At 43.8% G+C, this 17,205-nt stretch overlaps 1 protein-coding gene across 2 annotated transcripts in view; it reads right to left on the bottom strand.

The window, feature by feature from the left end:
- HTR2C (5-hydroxytryptamine receptor 2C) overlaps window positions 1–17,205 on the bottom strand; it is a 383,858-nt gene that overhangs the window by 223,447 nt on the left and 143,206 nt on the right. The gene's annotated exons all lie outside the window — the stretch shown is intronic.

Here is a 17,205-nt window from a genome sequence, read left to right as displayed (position 1 = left end):
GAACGGGAGGGTGCAGTGTTAAACCCTGTAACATCATCCAGAAAAGATTTTGTATCAATTAATTAACAACACAAAAAGCAGTGTTCTTCCCCTTATTGGAGCTACAGTAAATCATCTCAGCATAAAGAAATGCATGTAAAGTTATGGCAACATAATCCATATTGCTAATCAATGCAGATAATTGATCTGCACTTTTAGTCAATGGCTATAATGAATTTGCCTTATAAAATGGTGGAAATAGATCCAAGCTTATTTATTTCTGTCTTCCTAACTGATGCTTAATTGAAATTTTTAAAGAAGAAAGATGTTCAGTCAGGTCTGAGGAAATGAGAAGTAGAAGTAAATGGCAAACAAGCACCTTTACTCAGCACACAGAATTGCTAGGGCCTACCAACAGGAATAGCAATGTTTGCATTAATTAACTTGAGATAGGCTAGTGATGAGCAGGAAAATGTGAGTGATGCCAAAACCACAGGCCTCTGAGAAGTTTTGTGAAAGTCAGCAGACTTCCGTTGGCAGTTACAGGGCAGATCTGATTTTCCTTTTTGGTTGAACAGGTTCTCCATCATCTCCTACATTTTGTTTCCAAGCAGAACTTTCTACGTCTTCTGAGACTGGCATGCTGGTAACAGGTTAGTGTTTAAGGTGCTCCAGAACCGCCTGGGTTTTTGTGATGCTGGTAACGAATTCCCATAATCATGCCAGAAATGTTCCAAGTTATTTGTACAGTAAAATCTTCATCATCCAGAGAACCGGGGATTCTGGATAATAAAATGTGCTGCTCAGTAGAGCTGGGGCCAGCAGCCAGCCCCACTCTACCTCCCACCCCCATCCAGGCAGTGGGAAGCTGGCCCCATGGCAGCAGGACACCAGCCCTGCAGCAGCCAGTCCCAGCTGGGACACTGGCCCATGGCCAGCAACCCGAGCTGGGCATGCCAGTTAACTAACTGTGATGGTTATCTGAATGCTGGATAAACAGGCTTTTACTATACAAAGAGGAAATTCAAATCACACACCACAACAGCATGTCACAGTCAGTGGCACAGAGCTAACACACCTTAGTTTAACACTTGCATAGTATCACAGGTATCTATGGTAACATTAGACTGGACTTCAGGCCCTGGTAATGCATGGCAGCTATTCACATTTGTTCAGTCCCAGATTGTGGGTCATGCAGCACAACCACTGTAGCCATAAGAGGGGGACAGAAACCTACTGGACCATCCAGCCCATCTTCTTTCCAAGGCAGGTGTATTCCCAGGGATATTTACTGGCCTTTTCTCCAGCTCAGTGTTAAATGTGCCACTGTCTCCTTTCACAGAAGACTATTTCACAACTTGACTCCAGTGTTTCTTCCTGTTGGGAATCTTTTCTCCTTGTACAGGCTGAACCTCTCTCATCTGACACTTTCTGGTCTGGCAACATACCTGGTCCGACATGATTTTAGTTAGCCAGAGGACCACGTCTCATGGGGGGTGGCCAACTTTCCCATAGTCCCACAATTTTGTTGACAGCCACCAGTCCTGGCTCTCTGCGTTCTGTGCTGTTATTTAGCTGTAATTTACCCCTAAATGTCTCCTGAGACCCCAGCAAGCAGTGGAAGGGTTGGTAATGTGCTAGACAATATTGACCTCCTGTGGTTCAGCAAATTCTTTGGTTCAGCACCAGTCAGGTCTCAAGGGTGCCAGAGGAGAGAGGTTCCACCTGTAGTAAGCTTATGTTTTTTCTACATTCCTTTCACCTCATGTGCCACCCTAGCTAGTTGCTGCTCCTCAGTGGCATTTACTGGTTGTTTCTTCATTGTCTCTTTGCCGCTGATTTAATCTGGCCTCAAATCACTCCCTCCATCTCCTGACCCTGATCATTTTTCTTTTTCTTGTCTTAATTCCCATCATCATCCCACTGCATTTCTAATGTAGCCCAAACAGAAATCAGACAGAGGACAGCTATCACCTCCTTCCTTTATGCAATGCCTCTTGGAACTACAAATTAAAAATTGCAATTGGCATTTCTTCTGTATTCTCATCTTGCAAACTCCTGTCTAATGGTTAGTTCTGTATCAGCAGTAGGCCTCCCATGACTTTACTAATTTTCCTCTTCCTTGACACTATTATACATCTGTTTTGAATTACCCATTCCCAGGTCCATTACCTTGGTTTTTCCACAGAGTGAAACTCAGAATAGTTTTCTGGCTGTGTTTCAACTTTCTTCAGATGCCTTTAATTACTCCTTTCCTGTTTGCAACACCAACCACTTTACCTACTTTGTGAAGGTTGTTTATTCTCTTTTGTAGACCGATAAGGACCCTGTTAGGATTAGGCATAACATGCACCACAAGTTACCGATACCCACCCCTCATTAGTCTAGTAATATTTAGGATTTCAACCTCTTCCATTCATTTGATGACTTTCAGTGTGCTTTGTTTTCACAGGCTGCAAATCCAGAAGGGCCCATTATGGCTGGTGCTAATGATGAGGGCCTCCTGGATTCCCTTTGGGAATCCTATGGGTCTCACCACCCTACTCAAGTGTAAGACTGTGACATGTAATTGCCATGGCCCCAAAACAGATCAGGATGAAGCATAGTGTGCTGGGTTGGATCACAGACGTCTCCCTGGGGTTGTCACCTGATGTGCTAATCAAGCCAGTGACAATGGACTTCCTGCCTTCCGGGGCTCCTCCCCATACCCTGTCCTGCTCGGCCAGAAGCTCTGCTCTCCCCCCTGCCAAGGAACAGAGTTGGGGTTACCAACCCTCTGAAGAGCAACACAGGTACTGAACCAGTTCAGCTTCAGGAGGGCTCATCTATAAAGGTGTTGACACCCAGGACACCGACCCCAACCCCAAAAGGGACCAAAACCCCAGATAAATCCATATTACTCTGTATATAAGTTTTACACAGAGGAAAACCTGGTAAATTCACACTCTTAAGCAATGAAAAAGATATGCACAATGGTTGCCTCCCTGTCCTGACCCCAAATTATTTACTTTGACTTTAATAAACAAAGGTGTTTTAATTAAGTATTAAAAGTAGGATTTAAGTGATTGCAAGTGAAAACAGACAGATCAAAGTCAGTTATGAAGCCAAAACAAACAAAACACGCCAACTCATCTTAATCCACTAAGAAACTTGTTACACACAAATTTGTACCCTAACAGTTACTTTAATCATCTCTTTCACTAGCTAGGAAGCCTCTCAGCTTGGGCCTGATCCTTCCCTCTGTTCAGTCATAGTTCTTTCCAGCAGGTATTTTAGGTGGTAAGTGAGGAGGGATCTCCTGCCATCTGGAGACTGCCCTATTGTTTGGCTTCCCACTTTTGCATCCCCTTGCCCAAGGCAGGGATTCTTTGTGATAAGTTCAAACTTTCTCACCTTGGGTGGAAAAATATCAGATCCAAAATGGGTTCCAGAGTCAGGTGGCCTGGGCCACATATCTTTTTAGGACCAACCACAGTTTGGGCTTATGGGAAAAACAAAACCATTCACAGGTCATTGACTTGATAAATGATCCATCAAGTTCCTAAAGTATCACTAATGGCTTTTACTCAAACATATGTACTAATCAAACAGGTTTCCACTTAGTATTTCTAACTTCACATGCAAGAAAGATAAATGCACAGTAATAGGATATACAGAGTCAAACTCCAAATTTTAAAATGACATGCTAGATCACCTGTTTTGCAGAAAACATCTGAGCCATGCATATTCATACACCAATTTTCATAAAGACTGGGGTGGGGGTTGTGACACAAAGTGCGCCAATTCCAGATCAAACCCCGTAATGAGCACTGAAGTCAAAAGATCCTGACTCAGCATAATTTCAAACTCTGCCTGATACATTTCTACAAAAGAAGCAGAAAAGTATCTGTATCTTGTTAGAACCTGGCAAAGTTCTGCCGTTAGATCTCTGATCTTCACTTAGCTGAGTCCAGTGGCCCTGCTGCTCAGTAACAGAGTGTAAAGGCTCTCTTACTCACTGAGCCAAAATGCCACTAGGACTCAATGTGTGTATTCCCCAGTGGGAACTGACACACCCTTCAAATTATTTCGATTTGCACCTCTTCTTGTGTTTATCCCGTTCTCCTGGCTGCTTCAAAATTTGGGCAGAGCTTCTGCCTCTGTAGCACTGCTAGACATACATACACTCAGGGCACTGTGTGCAGAAGTGTGAACACCACCATTTTCACTGCCCTTGATGCCCTTTGCACACTCACTTAGGACTAGTCACAACGTCCCCTGCTGCCCTTGTGTCCATATCTCTAGACAGGAAAAAAAAATGGGTTGTTTCGAGTAAGAGTGAAATTCACCCAAGAGGACCAATTTCTGCATTTAAAAAAAGTTTGGTGAACTTATTTTTTCAGCCACAACCATGAAGATAAGTACCAACACAAAAGAACGATTATACTCTCTATTCGTCTGACCCCACCAGAACTAGAGAGACCCAGAAATAACATTTTAAGAGTTCTCATGTGAGATGTGTGTAAAATTCACAAATTACCTCAACTCAACCTTTTGCTGCTCACCCTTGACAGAAACACAAGCAATTTAAAAAGTTTTCCTAATAAGTATCACTTCTGCTCTGAGCGGCAACCTCTCCCTTCCCATATATAGCCTAGTCCAAAGCAGCATTGCTATCTAGCCCATTTAGCCTAGGTTGGTAAATTCCATCATTTCTTCCTACATAACTCTATGGGTATACCTGCACTAAGAGAAAGATCGACTCTGGTATGGTCAATCTTCCCAGGTTTGCTTTAGCACACCTAGGAACCCGTTAAATCAAACACTGCAGGAACTCCCATCAACTGTGGTATTCCTTGTTGTCACTGGCACGAGCAGTAAGAGAAGCTGACAGGAGAGCTTTTCCCATTGACCTTCCATCATGGGGCTGCACCAGAAATTCTGCCTAAGGTGGGTCAGCTCCAGCTATGCAGTTCTCCTAGTTGGAGTTGTGTAACTGAGGTCCAGTTGCCTTTCTAATGTAGACCAGCCCTACGTCTCCAATGTACTGGGCTCAAAGAAATTTTTCAGGAACATTATGCAGTTTTTAAGTGGGGGCACACTTGAGGCACACTCCTGTAACAGTGCAGCGACATTCATTTCTCATTACAGGTTTGATCCAGCCAGGAGGTGCTGGATAATCTGGTTCAGCCCAGAAAAGCACTTAACCACAAATTTACATTTCAGCATCTGAGCAATCTCCACAAAGAAAGTGGCAATTGCTACTTGCTCCCTGCTATGGCCTGTTTCCCACACAAAACATGGTCTCAGAGCTCCAAAACACACTCCTGGTAAGGCTACTGTCGTCATTATAGCAGCACGCAAATATTTTGTTCTCTGCAATTTTCCATGGGAAAAATAAACTACTGGGAAACTGAACATCAGTATTCACAGGAGGGTTACATTTCTAGCATAACTATCGGGAAATGATACATTCCCATCTACCTCAATGGGTCATAATAGCCAAGCCCATCTGCACCGCTTTGCAAACAATTCAGAATGGGTAAATTTCCACTCACACTGGCTTGCCCAATGCAGTACCAAAGTTTAAGTGTTCTTGTGAAGCTAATTAAGATATTCCATGGTGATAAGACACAAATTGGAGATTACGGTTTCTTACATATGTGAGGGCAGAAATTTTCTGTAGTTCAATAAATACTGGGGAAGTTTAAAGCTGCTCAGAACTTAGCAAGAAATCACTAATTTTTAGAGCGATTTAGAATTTAAGGTATTGAAAAGTACATGCAGCATCCTGGCTTTGAGTGTTTAGCATGCAGTACTTAGAAGTCACCTATGAATTTCTGAAATTATGCCTCTAGGAAAAATATGAATTTTCAAAGGACTTGGAAATAGTCCAAGATTCACTACATCTAGTATTCACAGAGACGATATAAATTAAAACTGAGGCTGGGAAAACCTGCCAAGGAAGCTCACGTAACAGAACACAAGTTTACAAAGCTTACAAAGGCAAAATTAAAGTTAATAAAGGATCTTAAAAGGGTAAAATTATAAACTCAGTCAGCAAGAAGTAAAAAAGTATTGTTAGAAGGTAACCTAAGGTAAGGCTAAGAGGCTCTATCTAGGGAAATATATCAGGTCCTATTTGGCTGACGTGTGCAGGACAGCTATTTTACTGAGGTTATACAATGGGTCACAATGTGCAGCACAATGTCATGTCACAGAGTTACAATGTTCATCAGAATACCACACAGTTAAATAACAGGGTTGATTAAACACTTGTGAAGGTGTGATACGAGGAAACATCTAAGACCCTAATGTTATTTCACAACCTCTTAAGATCATTCAAGTTATACCTAGAGAACATGAAGTTTACTCATCAAAACTGGAAAGAGCCCTGAAAAAAATGTATAGGTGGCAACACCAAATCTAGTAGAAATACAATAAGGCAAAGCCTAACAACCATCACTGTCAGTTCACGAAGTGTCTGCAGCCTACAAGCTTGTTCTTGTACTCAGAGCGGCCCCACTAAAACGTCAGACTTTCCAAGAGGTACCATAAAGTGCGCCAGAGGTTCCCGTTATTCTTTGTCATATAGACTACAAAATATCATGGAACTTCAAATACCACTGGGCACAAGCAGCACACAATCCTTCCTATAAAAATAATGTGCTGTACTTCTTTATATTCCTGGCTGGCATGGCGAAACTATTTCTCTTTCCTTGGTTGCATTTATCGTAAACCATTTATGTTTCCACCTGTCTCTAGCAGAGTCATAATTTCTTAGACATTCATTTAACAAATGGGAGAAAAACAAGATATTATTTATTGAGCATCAGCTCTCTGCCATCCAGTAGACAGTAGACAGAAAAAGACAGAGCCCTTCCCCCTCACCCTCAATATACATTACCTAGACCATACATTACAGACACAAAATAATGACTGAAGAAAAACATCTCAGAAATCTGTCTGCCATGCCTGACTTCAGTCAGGAAAGTCAAGGCTGTCAAATACTGCAATAGTATCAAGTAGTAATTACCCAGGAAGCGGAGCCTGTGTCTGCTCAGTTCCCTGGTTCTTCAAGCTGTAGCCTCTACAGCACTTGGTATATAGGAAACCAGAACTAGGACAAGGAGTGGTGGTAGGCAAAATAGGGAAAACATGTATGTTATGCTGCAGATATTCTATCCAGTTCCTCTTCCAAAGCAAACCAAGGTGACCGTATCTCTCTAAAGGCAGCAAATAGCTGCTTTTTGAAGATATCCACACTGCACAGCAGCGCCCCAGCATTTGGCAGAGCAAAAAAGTGAACAAAAACTTGAAAACTTGGCCATATTCCTGCATTTTCATGTTTGCTCAGCAACCTTCTCACCCTCAACTGTTATGCTTTGGTTCGGTTGACAACTCAGAATAAGCCACTTAACTATGGGCAGAGACAATATTACAATCAGTAGACATTCAAAGGGAACTAACTGCATCTTAGAAACAGAAGACTGTAAGAGGAAGATGCTAGGACCACAAGAATAAGTTGCCTTTGGGTTTAGGAATAAGTAATAATTGTTCCTTGAAGGCAGAAAAATCACATTATTTTATATATGGGTTATCAGATGTACCATGTCAGGCCACAGATCTGTCACACAAGCAAGAACCTTAACACCATATGAAAACTGAACGTCCTACCTATAAAAAATGGGCAGCAACCAAAGAGTAAAGGCCAATCGTGAGCTGAGGGAATCCATAGAATTTACTCTAGATTATTTGAAGAGGCCTAAATTAACCATTGCCAGCCTACTGACACAACAACAACTTCGAGTGAGACTAGTCCAAATGCCCAGGCCCATAGTTTTTACTCAGTTCTTCTGCAGCCAAACTCCCACTTAATCAATGGTGTTTCTACATGTCTACGGATGGCATATTCCTATGTATGGGCCTTAAGAAATGGCCTCAAAAATATTAACATAGAAGGAACAAGGATGGGCAAAAAGGCTCAAGCTGGAGGTTTGCAGAGCTTCACAGGCCTCTTCAGGCACCTCGGACATGAGGGTGTGCCTGTGAAATCCTGCACTTTTCCAGCAGGGAAAAGCCTGTCTGCAGCACCAAGACTGCCCCAAATGGGAAGGTCCATGCAAAGCTCCTCCACTCTTCCCCACTCGCACCGGCTGAGCCTGCCTCACCAATGGGATTGACCTGAGGATGTCCAGGAACTGGATCTACGAAATGGGTGGGTGGATTTTCAGAGAGAGCATCACCTCTCCCACTTTGCCTCTCCAGGGAAATCCTATGTATTTCACATTCTTCCAGACTTTGCAGCTGGCAAGCCAGGCCTGTGCAGGGGCTCCCACAGATACAGTTCTCAGAAAACCCTTGCTTCCCTGGAAAGCCGTCCTCCTCTTCTCTATTCCCTCACCACAGCACAGTTGCACTCCCTAGTGCAGGAAGTGAATGGGGCACTTAGGTGGCACTTCCTGCTCACACAAAGGGACAACGGGGACAGTTGCCCTTGGCTCCTTTGAAATGCCACAGCAGCACTGCTGTGCTGCTCCACATGGCGCTCAGGGAAAGAGGGTGGGCCCAGTACTGCAATGTGAGCCGTCCTGAGAGCTGACTGCCTTAGACCCTATCCCTGCCATCCTTGTCCCTGCCCCTTCTGGGGCACGGAGCCACCCCCCACCTTGCCGCAGGACCTGTGGTGGCTGTCAGCCTCTCTGATGGACTTCCATGTAATTTGGTGTGTATTTTGTTTGTATTTAAGGAACAACTATAGGCCCTGATGGTCAGACATAAGCTGCCCCAGGCACTGATATCTTCAAATGGAAAGCAGCTCCACTTTGTTTCTATGTAAAGAAAGTTGGTGATCTCTTATTATGCCCTGCCCGTCACACACCACCTCACGAACTCCACAGCCTGTCTTTTGATGCATCAACATCTAATACTTCTGGAGCAGACTAGCCCAAAATGAGGAGCGAAACGTCACCACATTCGATTTCCCCTTCAACACAGCCAACCTCACCTCTCGGTCTCTTGGCAGCCAGACATGTGCTTCCTGGTATTTCAAAAAATGGCAGGGCATCCCGCAAATAACTCTGGATGCTTCTGAAACAGAAACTGGACTATGGCTACCTTCAATGCCCCCAGAAGCCTGTTTCATGGCCTGCATATGGGAGCAATTCTCTCCTCCTTGTGCAGCTCAGTTATGCATCTCTTTTCGGACTGCCGAATGCTAAGGTCAGTCCTCCACAGGGGAGCTAGGATTGGAGAAGGAGTTAACAGAAACTTGCTTGTGTTTATCAGGAATCCCAAGGGCCCTTTTAACAGCTGTCAGTCCTACCACACTTGTAAGTAACTTGTGCTGTGACTTAGTTGCTGTTGGAAACAAAATGTTGTTTAAACTGATTAACATCCTTAGCTATGATGAATGGGAGGTCTCCTAACCAGAATGCCCAGCTTTGAGTCAACGCATAGACTAAACACTCATCACCTGTAATCTCCTTCCCTAGACATTTTCAGAAACGTAATAAGACTATAGTGCAGAGAAGTGCTTACCACTTTGTCTTTACTCTCCAAAGCCCTTGAAACTGTCTTCACAGAAGTGCTGAGTTCTCCTGTAGTGGGGTGGCTGCCCCACTCCTGCAGGAAAGGGGTTAAACCCAGTCTGGGGAGGGGCTGAGGCTGTGGACCCTGAAGTTGTGGCATATATCAGCCAAATAGGGCCCCTCTGGGGCTGTATAAATAGGGACTCCTTGAGAGGAGAGAAGACTCTTGCTTTGGCTATGGAGCAGGAGGGACCTGGCTGCTAGGGCAGCTACAGTGGCTTCCCAACACAGAGCAGGGCTGGTGGAAAGGCAGGCAGAGCTGAGGGAGCTCTGGCCAGGCAAGCTCCCAGGCTGCCTGCCCTGAAACAAGGTCTGAGGGTACAGGGCTGCAGGGAGGCAGCCAGGTCAGCAGAAGGCAGCAGGTCTAACACCTGGCCAATGATGAGTGGCCATTCCAGATAGAAGTTTGCCCCTAAAGCAAGGGGCTAGATGTGAACTGCCAGTGGTTCACTGAGGCAAGGTGGGAATTGGGATTTGGGGTTCCCTGGGATGGGAGGATCCCAGAGTGCTGGGCATTGTGATAAGGAAGGGCTATGCAGTCTGGGAGGGATGCAGGTCCTATATAAGTTGGTGAAGAACAGGAGGCAGGTAACAGTGGGTATAACACTGGCCAGAAGAGGCCACTCCAGAGGCTGAAGGGCTAATTCCCAAGTGATCAGCAGAAGGAGCCATGGGACCACACCGCCTCCTCACACTGTGCTGGAACTCAAGGTCAAGTGCTGGGAAGTCACCTGAAGATTTGGAGAGGGAAAATTGTTCCTCTCCCTGGCATCTCTCTCTTCTGAAATGCTTCTCAGGTTCTTGGACAGAGATGGTTTCTTCACTCAATTTCCACAGAAAAGGTGGGTGCCTGGGTTTGGACTGTTGACAATATACAACTTTTACAGACCGTGAGGGGTAAAGATGCTCAGAAGCATGCACACAAAGCCATAGTCTGCTCACTGATGCTGGGCACCCACTGGCACCAATCAGACTGCCGGTGCAATGCTCAAAAGATACCCTAGTGTTCACCTCCAGAGTTATCAGCAGAACAATCTGCCTCTGGGAGTAGGAAGTCCTACTTCCAGAACCACCTGGAAAAGCAGAGGGAAAGTCTTTTAAGGAGGAGGATGTGAGATTCCCAGTACTGTTCACCCAGGCAGCATGCAGGGCCCAGGAGTTAACCCCAGCTGCCTCATTCTTCTGCTCGGCTTACGAAGCCAGGTGGAAACACAGCTTTGTGTCTGGAAAAAGCTGCAGACATCCACATTAGCACCACTGAACACCCAGATAAACTCCATATACAGGGAACAGTAAGAGCAGGCTCACTCTACAAGTCCAACCTCCCAGACAACCTCCCAGCCAAGAAACTGTATGAGTGGCTATAATTTTTTGTTAGTGTTGGCACAGCCTGAGCGAGACCATTTCTGACTAGAACAATAACTCCTATTTACATAGCATAGAAAGAAATGAGGACAGTTGAATGAATCTGAGCACTTAAGTTTTTGGGGGGGTTTTCCGGACACAATTCAAGAGACCACTATGTTCCAGGCAGCCGGGAGGTGGGTAACCACTTTCAAAGTCCCTCCTTGTAATCATTTTCTACCCTGAATTTCACAGACTAGCAGCTTGTGTCATTTTAGATGCAGGCCTTGTAAATTACTTTCAATGTCAATTTCACTGTATTGATTTGTTCTTGTATTTCAGGACAGGCCAACTTACACGTTACTGTAAGAACAACTACAGTGCAAAGGTGAAAACACAGAAGACACTTTTTATTACTATGATTTGTGTGGAAGTTCATTCCTATGTAGTGGACCAGCATTAGGTTCATTTGCTATTTATGTTATATTTAAGGGTTCTGTAATCCTCCTTTCTTACAGCTTTTCAGATCTTTGGATGAAAAATATTATGTATTTTCTTATTTAATTGTCACATAGCCTCAGTCTTATTCAAGAGACGCAATGCTTGTAGCGTAACAAAGAACCTGACATGGGCACAGAGATTTAAGACCTTAGCGTGAGAGAACACTTTACTTTAATTACTAGAAATATAATTGATACAGGGAATTTTGAGTGGCAAGAAATCCACCAACTATGCATATCATTTTTTTATATACTATGTTCTTAAATACCACAGCACAGCAAGCAGCCAGAATATGTAATATCACTGACCTGCTCATCAAAAACTGTCACCTTCCAAAATAGTTGTTTATTTCAGCTGAGACAGACACCAGACTTGTGGGGAAGGATTGATGTGTAAGTTTCACGTTAACTCCTTAACAGCAAAGAGTAAAGCAGCATAGGAGAAATACAAGACAAACTGAGTTATGGTTAGCTATTAACTTTTACATTCCCTCAGACATACAAGTAGATAGATAACCTATTTTTGCAGTTATTGTCTTGATAAATCATGTCAGTTTCAGGGCCGTGCTGCAAACTTTCAGTGAATCTACTGATTCTGTTACCTTTTCATTAGGACAAGCTAGCAGTGCTACTGGATGATAAAAATAGACCCAGAATGTTTAAAAACACCTGAAGCAGATTCAATTTGAAGACTCTTGCTGCCTAATGGCCAAAACTGAAACGCCAAAATCAACATCCAGAAATAATTAAAAAAATTCAACTGTGAAATGAAGCTATCAGCATGTTACCTTTTAACTAAAACCGATTAGTGTTCTGTATACTGTGAATGGAGAAAGCCTTCCCCAGGTAGGAGCCCTGCTGACTTGTAAGCTTTATTAAAGGCTGTTTTCATTAAAACACAAATTTCTGCAGGTTCATTTAGACTCAAACCCAGACTATTTGATGAAGTTTGCAATTTACAGAAGTAAATTATTTTATTCTCAACTAGACATTGCTCTAGGTCAGAGGTGAGCGAAGTGGGGGCAGGCATATATGTTACTGTTTTTATATATGTGTATGCACATTTATACATCAATTCATAAAGTTTTTACATTCTACAGACTTTCTTACGCATGCCAAAAATGTATTTTTTTTACATGAACATAACCAAGATTTCCAGCGGTTTGGCTTACGTTAGACAGTTTGGGGGCCCTGCTAATTGGGGGGACAAAAAGTGGGGCTGGATATAAAAAGTTTGCTCACTCTTGTTCTAGGTAACACCATTTTAGAAGCCACCATTTCAGTCAGTGGCATCAGATATGTGGGAGGCCTTTACTAAGGGAGTAACACACTGCTTTAGAACAGGAATCTGGGTTTTCTCCTCCTGTTGAGTTTATTTCCTAACACAAGTATTCAGTCCTTCAGTTTTCAGTTTGCATTTCAAAATTTAGAAACGTAACAAATTTCCAGCTCCCTTAAAAGTTCCCCTTTAAAAAAATCTTCAGGACAGATTGTAATATACTATTTCAGTAACGTAGGCATGGGAACTCTAAAAGCGTGTGAAACAATTAAGAGCATAACTGTATGAGTTACCACAGAATGATGTGTTACCCTGGTTACTTGGACAAAATAAGAATGAATAGGGATGGGTCCTCGGAAGCAGAAGTGACTGTATCTAGGGCATTGCCAGTTCCTTTGAATTCATAAGCAAAAACGTAAGATTACTGCAAAGAATAGGGGTTTGGGCCCTTATCTGGTAATCAGAGCTGTGCACACATAACTTCTCTCCATGCAGAGTTTGGCTCTGACAAACTCCTTTCTTTACACTGCATGTTTGTGCAACTCAGTCGTGCTCATCCATGAGCAACATGAAGTCCTGTGGCACCTTATAGACTAACAGATATTTTGGAGCATAAGCTTTCATGGGCAAAGACCTGCTTCATCAGATGTATGAGTGGGGGTTCTGGAAAAACAGGGCAGCTTTAATCTTTCAACAGCCTAGAACCCCCTACTCATGCATCTGACGAAGCGGGTCTTTGCCACAAAAGTTTATGCTCCAATATATCTGTTAGTCTATAAGGTGCCACAGGACTTCTTGCTGTTTTTTTAAGATGCAGATGAACTCGGCTACCTCTCTGATGCTCATCCATGAGTGGACAGTGCCCAATATCAAGGTAGATAGGGCAGGGAATCAGGCAGGAATGCCAGATTTTTCAGCTCTTTCCACAACCTCTGTCTGTGCTACAATTTCCCCCTCAATTAATGGGGTGATGGTTCTCACCCCACACATAACACACTTTGAGACCTATGGACGTAAAATATTAATTATTACTTACCCGAAATGGAACCTGCATCTAATTCAATAGACAAAAGTCTTTGGATTGTGCCAAAGAACTGAGACGCACATTTAGGCTGAAAGCTTTTAGACTAACAGGCTGCTGAAAGATTAATTACTCCTCAGGAATGTTCTCTACACACACTTCACGAGTCCTTTACAAGGGGTAGGAAATTGCTAATTTCCAGGGTCTAATTTTTATTCTCTAGCGTCTAGACTCAAACATCTTGGGCCAGCTTTGTATCTGAGGTAAACCATGGCTTGCAGTGGGCTAAAATCAGGGATCAGTTAGGCCCTGTAAACATCTGCTTGCACCCATGAGCCTTTCCTCTGTGATCTTTGGGTTCATCTACTAGAGCCACATTGAAGTACGTTACAGTAGCGGAGCAGCTGCCCTTTTTTTTCTATTTCCTTTTAGCTATGTCCCAGTGCCTTCCATACCTGCCTGGGGACCTTCCACGAGTAAATCCTTTCTCAACCACATTCTGAGTTGCCAGCCCCTCAGTGCATCTGAAGCACACTAATTGTTTTCTTGGTAGCCACAAGTCTCCATGATCTTACTGTTCTCATTGGAATTGTGCAGGCTTTCTGGCCTTGACACGCTACAGCCCAAGGTGCGCTCAACTGTGAGGCCATGCAAGTGCCTCACTGCCAGCCCAGAGGAAGGCCTTTAGGCAGGAGATGGACACTTGCTGCATCATGCAGGCTGCTCATCTAATCCAAATCCATCATTGTTTGGCCTCTGTGCCCCAGTGACATGTGCCAGCTCCTCGGCCACCAGGCAGGACACTATCTTGACAGATTGGCATTAGAGTAGGCGACAGGACTGCTGGCAGCAGCAGCTCATCAGCTGCTCTTTTTCCTGTTCCTGAAGCAGGGGTAGGGCTTGGTCTCAGTGCCCGTAAACAATAAAGTAGCTCTATGGACGGGTAAGGTGAGAGGGTGGCTCAGCTACTGCCCCTCTGCCCTTGCAGCCAGGTTTTCACTCTCTCCTCTCTTCTGTTGTCCGTTTGGTCCCTCTCCAAGAGGCAAATCCCAGCACCCTTCCTTTGCTTACATTGGGCCCTCCTGCAGGTGATTTTCGCAGAAGCTGGTGCAAGAAAGTCCTGCATTGATCTTTCTGGGTAACTGCAGGGTCAGAGAGAGAACAATATGTGATCCCAAGGCCTGTCCCCAGCCACTTCTTCCTGCATGCCCCACAATCACAAAGACCTTTCTGCAGCAGCATGTGCACCCATGTGCACAAGTGACACTGGGGGCTCCTGAGCCACCAGCCCGAGGGCTCAGTCTGCCTGGTTTTGTCTCTCTGCACAAAGCCATTACAACCGTAGGCAGCTGAGCAGTCTATAAGAGGATACAGTGATGTATGGCAGGGAAGAAAAGTAAATCAAACCAAAGTCCACCGTGGCACCACAGCAGAACCCCTTCTTTGCAGCAGATAGAAATGCTAGCTTCCCAAGCAAGTAGTGATTCTCTTAGAAAGAGCCTGAGACTTGCAGTAAGTCCCTTTACACCTTGGGTAATTAAGTCATGCATAATAAAAGTGATGTTGTTTGGCCAACTCCCTAGAAATGATCAACATCAGAGCTTAAGCATCAAATGCAGCTTGGCTCCCCACCAGTCAATTAGCAATAAACTCTTAGTCAGCTCCCATTGTGATGTTAACAGTACTATGATTCCAGAATAGGTGCACAGGCATCAGAGCATCTTCCATAAAATTCAGAGCAATATACATGGCTACTTTCATCTGAAAAGCAGCACATGAAGTTCTGTTCAGATACGATACTCAGGATGGAAACAAAGTCTGACATACTTCCAGACTCCAACAAACTTACACCTCGCAAGAAAATTCAAGTTTGGTGTAGAGTGCGGCAGGGGGAAGGGGGTCCGTCCTTGGGGCTTGCCTGCTTTTAGCTAAATCAGCAGTCAGTGCAACAAGCTAAGCCAGTGGCAGAGCACTCTCTCACTGAGATCCGTACTTCACCTCCCAGAGTGGCGGAAGGCAAGTTGGTGGGACAGCATCTCCTGCCACCGTATCAGTGGTGCAGATGCTGCTCTAAGTCAATCTAAGTGATATTGACTTCAGTTACATAGCTTAGTAAATGCAAGCATGTAACTTAGGTCAACCTACAGAGCTAGTGTGCAGCAGCCCTTGGTTTCAGATGAGCATTAGGTAGTTTGGCTGTTTAGCCAGGTTTCTTAAAGTCTGTATCCCTGGACCGGTAGTTTTGCAAAAAGGATTTTCTTATATTTTGACACTTACAGTTCTTATTCCTGCCCAGGCTGGAATTTGGAGCTGGAGTAATGATGACAAAACAACAAACATAAGCTTTGTTGTGGACTTAAATAAAGTTACTCTTGTGTTGCCTCAGAAGTGGGTCCCATGTGTCCAGATCTAACTGCGAAGTCCCATGCTTATTCAGGGCTCTCAACAGATGATGCACAGAGCCGATCCAGACACAGGATATCATTTTTGCAAATGCCTCTGCAAAAGCATCTAACCATGTTTTTGTTTGTTTGTTTGTTTGTATTAATTCAAAATAGAGATAACAAATTTCTCCAACTTTCAAAATGTTAAAGCTGGTCTAAAAACTGGACACAATGTCATTAAACTTTTCATCCATTTTTCCCCCATCAGAATTAGACTTAGAAAAATGTCACTAAAGATGCAAATTTGGAGAAGCTGCAATCAACTCCTAGTACTGAAAAATAACAGACAACCTAATCCTGCTAGGCTAGGAAGGGACATAGTCAGACAGACAGACAAATGCTCTCTCACCTTGAGCCGATAGACAATACTAGAGGCCTTGCACAAGTATATCCACTAAAGTAAGAAATGGATGACATGGGTCAAGTATTTCTTTGGCGCGCTATTACTTATTTACAGAATCCTCTTTCCCTAAACACAGAAGAAACAAACAATAGCAACTAATTTTTTTGGCTCAGCAATATTCAAGCCTGCTAGTTCCGCAAGCTTGGAGCCCAGGAAAGCCCACATCCGTTCTGTCACTGGATCAGCTCACAACTCTTTAGGTTTTTTTCCCTGGTCCTCTCACCTACACAGGCTGCAAAACTGGTGTCCTGTCAAAACCCTGAGCCCACACGGCTTAGCCTTGACCTGCAGTTTGCCATGGGCTGTCCCTCCACTGTCTAATGCTCTCAAGAGGTAGATACTTAATGATCATTATTACGGAAAGGTCATTGCAGGAAACATTTACTCATCTTTTATCATCAAAAATACATACGCTTATGAGAGCAAAAGTGTAGAACAACCTCAAAACAAATAACCAAATCATCCTAAGGTATAAATTTCAGTTCCAGATTTGGCCACGCCTGACTTCTGAATCTGTTTGGTTCCAATGTGGTGACATGAACCTTCCCCCAGCCTACCTATTAAAAAAAATCTGTTGGCAAGTGAAAAAAAGGTCAGATCTGTCAGACACAGTAATTCTTGTCTCTGAAGAGAAAAACATACGTTTACTCCCAAAGAGAAAATACT

The sequence above is a fragment of the Carettochelys insculpta genome, chromosome 13 (genome assembly GCF_033958435.1).
Source record: "Carettochelys insculpta isolate YL-2023 chromosome 13, ASM3395843v1, whole genome shotgun sequence".
NCBI classification, from domain to species: domain Eukaryota; kingdom Metazoa; phylum Chordata; order Testudines; family Carettochelyidae; genus Carettochelys; species Carettochelys insculpta.
The sequence above is the reverse complement of the archived record's forward strand: the minus strand, read 5'-3'. Positions and strand labels throughout refer to the sequence as shown.